We start from the raw sequence: 6,000 nt of genomic DNA, 5'->3' as shown, positions 1-6,000 counted from the left end.
CACACTTCATCATATTGTTGCACTGTGCGCATCCTCTACATTTATAGCTACCATTTGGTAGCGGGCGTAAAAGAGCCTGGCTGATTCAAAGTATATGTGGTTGTGAACATAACGGAGTGTTCTTTGGACCAACGGGAGAAATGGACTTGGGAGCAGATTCTGGCCGGAGAGGAACTCTGGGGAGGACCGGAATCGCTACTGGGGAACACGGCTGGCTAGGAAGCCGGAGAGGCAACCCCAATAAAAAAAAATGGGGGGGGCACACGGGTAGGTTGGCTGGGCGAGGATTAAGTCCCAAGCCAAATCCCCGTGTTTTTTCCAAACAACCATTGACTGGACAGGTCCCGTGCTTTGGGGTGATGGGTGCTGTGACGAGGCCGGGTATTTTCAGGCCGGTATGCGCAGTACCAGCGCCCCGCATGTGCCAGGGGAAAGTGGGCATCCAGCCAGTAGGGGTGATGCCAGTCCTGCGCTCGAGAACGCCAGTGCGCCTCTACGGTCCAGTGTTTCCCGCTCCCGCATTAGCCCTGAGGTGCGTGCCTCCAGGCTGGCACGTCCAGTACCAGCACCACGCATCAGGCTTCCAGTGCGTCAGCCCACTCCAACTCGGCCGGTTCCTGCTCCCCGCATTAGCCCTGAGGTGCTTGTTTCCAGGCTGGCACGTCCAGTACCAGCACCACGCATCAAGCTTCCAGTGAGTCAGCCCAGTCCAACTCAGCCGCTTCCTGCTCCCCGCATTAGCCCTGAGGTGCTTGTCTCCAGGCTGGCACGTCCAGTACCAGCACCATGCATCAAGCTTCCAGTGAGTCAGCCCAGTCCAACTCAGCCGGGTCCCGCTCCCCGCACTAGCCCGGAGGTGCGTGTCCCCAAACTGGCACTTCCAGTACCAGCACCACGCATCAGGCTTCCAGTGCGTCAGCCCACTCCAACTCGGCCGGTTCCTGCTCCCCGCACTAGCCCTGAGGTGCGTGTCCCCAGGCTGGTACCTCCACTACCAGCCCCACGCATCAGGCTTCCAGTGCTTCATACCAGGCAACAGTGCCTCGTCCAGAGTGTCCGGCAACAGTGCCTCGTCCAGAGTGTCCAGCAACAGTTCCTCGTCCAGAGTGTCCGGCAACAGTGCCTCGTCCAGAGTGTCCGGCAACAGTGCCTCGTCCAGATTGTCCGGCAACAGTGCCTCGTCCAGAGTGTCCGGCAACAGTGCCTCGTCCAGAGTGTCCGGCAACAGTGCCTCGTCCAGAGTGTCCGGCAACAGTGTCTCATCCAGAGTATCCGGCAACAGTGCCTCGTCCAGAGTGTCCGGAACCAGGTGAGACGGCCCACTGTCCGGAACCAGGTGAGATGGCCCACTGTCCGGAACCAGGTGAGACGGCCCACTGTCCGGAACCAGGTGAGACGGCCCACTGTCCGGAACCAGGTGAGACGGCCCACTGTCCGGAACCGAGTGAGTCTGCCCGCGACCCGAACCGAGTGAGTCTGCCCGCGACCCGGAACCGAGTGAGTCTGCCCGCGATCCGGAACCGGGTGAGTCTGCCCGCGACCCAGAACCGGGTGAGTCTGCCCGTGACCCAGAACCGGGTGAGTCTGCCTGCGACCCGGAACCGGGTGAGTCTGCCTGTGACCCGGAACCGGGTGAGTCTGTCTACGGTCCGGAGCTAAGAAAGCCTGCCTACAGTCTGGAGGACAGTAGGCCAGAACCTGAGCCACCTCCAGTATAGGTGGGTTGGGGAGGGGGGGTGTAGCACAGGTGCCGTCGTTGACGGCAGCCACCCTCCCTTCCCTCCCTTTAGTTAGGGGTTTATTTTGGTTCTTTTTTGTTGAGGTGCATCCGGGGTCTGCACCTTTAGGGGGGGGGTACTGTCACGCTGCGCCTTGGTCCTCTCTCTCCAACGACAGCCGTGACAGGAAGTTAAAGCTTGGTTGCAAATAGGTCTTCCAAATGGACAATGACCCCAATCATACTTCCAAAGTTGTTGCAAAATGGACAACAAAGTCAATGTATTGGAGTGGCCATCACAAAGCCCTGACCTCAATCCCACAGAAAATTTGTTGGCAGAATTGAAAAAGCGTGTGCGAGCAAGGAGGCCTACCAACCTGACTCAGTTACACCAGCTCTGTCAGGAGGAATGGGCCAAAATTCACCCAACTTATTGTGGGAAGCTTGTGGAAGGCTACCCAAAATGTTTGAGCCAAGTTAAACAATTTAAAGGCAATGCTACCAAATACTAATTGAGTGTATGTAAACTTCTGACCCACTGGGAATGTGATGAAAGAAATAAAAGCTGAAATAAATAATTCTCTCTACTATTATTATGACATTTTACATTCTTAAAATAAAGTGGTGATCCTAACTGACCTAAGACAGGGAATTTTTACTAGGATTAAATGTCAGGAATTGTGAAAACTGAGTGTAAATGTATTTGGCTAAGGTGTATGTATGTAAACTTCCGACTTCAACTGTATATATGTATATACTGTTTATATATATATATATATATCCTGTTATGGCTAGGGGGCAGTATTTTCACGGCCGGATAAAAAACGTACCCGATTTAATCTGATTATTACTCCTGCCCAGAAACTAGAATATGCATATAATTATTAGCTTTGGATAGAAAACACTCCAAAGTTTCTAAAACTGTTTGAATGGTGTCTGTGAGTATAACAGAACTCATTTGGCAGGCCAAAACCTGAGAAGATTCCATGCAGGAAGTGCCCTGTCTGACAATTTCTTGCCCTTCTTGATTATCTCTATCCATTACAGGGGATCTCTGCTGTTACGTGACACTTCCTACGGCTCCCATGGGCTCTCAGAAGGCGGCAAAAAGCTGAATCGTGGCTTTGCAGGCTCTGGCTGAAAAAAAGTAGCGCGTTTGGGTAGTGGCTGGTCACAGTACTGTGAGACTCAGGCTCGTGCCCGAGTCGACCCCATGCTTTATTTTCTTTTGTCTGTTTACCTAAACGCAGATTCCCGGTCGGAATATTATCGCTTTTTTACGAGAAAAATTGCATAAAAATTGATTTTAAACAGCGGTTGACATGCTTCGAAGTACGGTAATGGAATATTTAGAAATCTTTTGTCACGAAATGCGCCATGCTCGTGACCCTTATTTACACTTCGGATAGTGTCTTGAACGCACGAACAAAACGCCGCTATTTGGATATAACAATGGATTATTTTGAACCAAACCAACATTTGTTATTGAAGTAGCAGTCCTGGGAGTGCATTCTGACGAAGAACACCAAAGGTAATCAAACCTTTGTAATAGTAAATCGGAGTTTGGTCAGGGCTAAACTTGGTGGGTGTCTAAATAGCTAGCCGTGATGGCTAGGCTATCTACTCAGAATATTGCAAAATGTGCTTTCACCGAAAAGCTATTTTAAAATCGGACACCTCGATTGCACAAAGGAGTTCTGTATCTATTATTCTTAAAATAATTGTTATGTTTTTTGTGAACGTTTATCGTGAGTAATTTAGTAAATTCACCGGAGGTTTGCGGGGGGTATGCTAGTTCTGAACGTCACATGCTAATGTAAAAAGCTGGTTTTTGATTTAAATATGAACTTGATTGAACAAAACATGCATGTATTGTATAACATAATGTCCTAGGTGTGTCATCTGATGAAGATCATCAAAGGTTAGTGCTGCATTTAGCTGTGGTTTTGTTTTTTGTGACATTATATGCTAGCTTGAAAAATGGGTGTCTGATTATTTCTGGCTGGGTACTCTGCTGACATAATCTAATGTTTTGCTTTCGCTGTAAAGCCTTTTTGAAATCGGACAGTGTGGTTAGATAAAGGAGAGTCTTGTCTTTAAAATGCTGTGAAATAGTCATATGTTTGAAAAATTGAAGTTTTTGTATTTTTGAGGAATTTGTAATTCGCGCCACGCCTATCATTGGATATTGGAGCAGGTGTTCCGCTAGCGGAACGTCTAGATGTAAGAGGTTAAATAAAAAAAGGCAAATACCCTCGCGTGCCAAGGTTGCCAACCCCTGTTCTATTGGTTGCAATAATTTTGTATAATCATTTAAATTGAAACATTTTACGTTTTGAATCGGGAGTCATTTTGTGTATCATTTCATAAACCATGTGCCATGGAATCGGTACATCAAAAATCTCCTCACAACTTTTTTGCAACAGCTGTCAGACACCTGTATGGCACAGCTTTCAACCTATATGGCACAGCTTTAAACCTTTATGGTACAGCTGTCAACCTGTATGGCACAGCTGTCAACCTGTATAGCACAGCTTTCAACCTTTATGATGCAGCTGTCAACCTTTATGGTACAGCTGTCAACCTTTATGGTGCAGCTTTCAACCTTTATGGTGCAGCTGTCAACCTGTATGGCACAGCTTTCAACCTTTATGATGCAGCTTTCAACCTTTATGGTGCAGCTGTCAACCTTTATGGTACAGCTTTCAACCTTTATGGTGCAGCTGTCAACCTGTATGGCACAGCTTTCAACCTTTAAGGTGCAGCTGTCAACCTTTATGGTGCAGCTGTCAACCTTTATGGTGCAGCTGTCAATCTTTATGGTGCAGCTTTCAACCTTTATGGTGCAGCTGTCAAATTTCATGGTCCGTAAATGAAACTGGTGTACTTTTAATGTACACCAGTTTGCAGGGTGGACAGACAAGCGTCTTACCTTCTCACCCTTCCACTTGCTTCCTCCATTTTTGAGTTAATGCTGCAATCAGTTGGTTATAATTTTGGATAGAGACATTTCCATATATTTGTGTTAGCTGCATGTGTGACATAACTCCCCCAGTCCTGTATATGATATAATTCACAAAGATTATACAACTTTTTAAAAACATAATTTTATAAATTTGTATATTTGAGTTTAACCATAATATTTGTTGTAATATTTATTCTGTCTTTTCTGGTGTATTAAACTGAAATTGCAACCAGCTTTCTATGGCTTGTTTTAACAACAGCAATATTTTGGACATGATTTCATTTTCAAATACCTGAAAGTGAGAGATTGTAATCTGAATGAAGGGAAAAGGGCCATTCTTGAACACGGGGTGAGCCATTCTTACTAATCTGCTAGAGAACCCATTTGGATTTAAGTATAGTTTTTGTATGACTGAAGCCTTAAGTGAGAGGTCCAATGCTTTAATATTTAATAACAATTTATCACAGTGATTTTTCCACAAATAGGTGTCATAGGGATTAGACCAAGGTGCAGCGGGTTGCGTGCTCATCATTATTTTATTTATAGGTGAATACGAAAAAACAATAAACAAAGAACGACAGTTTCGCAGGCTATACACAACAGTGCAAAAACAATCTCCCACAAAGGGACAGGTGGAAAACAGGCTCCCTAAGTATGACTCTCAATCAGAAACAACGATGTACAGCTGTTCCTGATTGAGAGCCATACCAGGCCAACAAAGAAATACACAACATAGAAACCCTAGAATACAAAACAAGAACATAAACCAAAAACCCCGGAACACATAAATCCAACAACCCTCTACATACACACACACCCCGAACCATATAAAACAAATACCCCTCTACCTAAATACATAGCCCAAACCACATGAAACAAACACCCCCTGCCACGTCCTGACCAAACTATAATAACAAATAACCCCTATTACTGGTCAGGACGTGACAACAGGTGTTGTCCTTTCCATAGCAGCAAGATCTTATCTATCTTGGCTAACTTTCTATTAAAATGTATTGTTTGAGATCATTTATTTATTTCGGGATATGAATACCGAGTATGTCCACTTCACCGTCATACCATTTTATTGGTAAACTACAAGGATAATGTAAAAGTATTTTTTAGCAATCGAATACGTAATATGGTGCATTTATCATAATTCGGTTGTAATCCAGAGAGGTTAGAAAAAGTATCTAGATCCTCTATGAGGCTGTGGAGGGATTCTAATTGCAGATTTAAAAGAAAACATGAATCGTCAGCGTACAATGACACCTTTGTTTTTAAGCCCTGGATTTCTAGCCCCTTTGGATTATTATTGGAT

This window comes from Salmo salar, chromosome ssa18 (genome assembly GCF_905237065.1).
Source record: "Salmo salar chromosome ssa18, Ssal_v3.1, whole genome shotgun sequence".
NCBI classification, from domain to species: Eukaryota; Metazoa; Chordata; class Actinopteri; order Salmoniformes; family Salmonidae; genus Salmo; species Salmo salar.
This window is presented reverse-complemented; position numbering follows the sequence as displayed.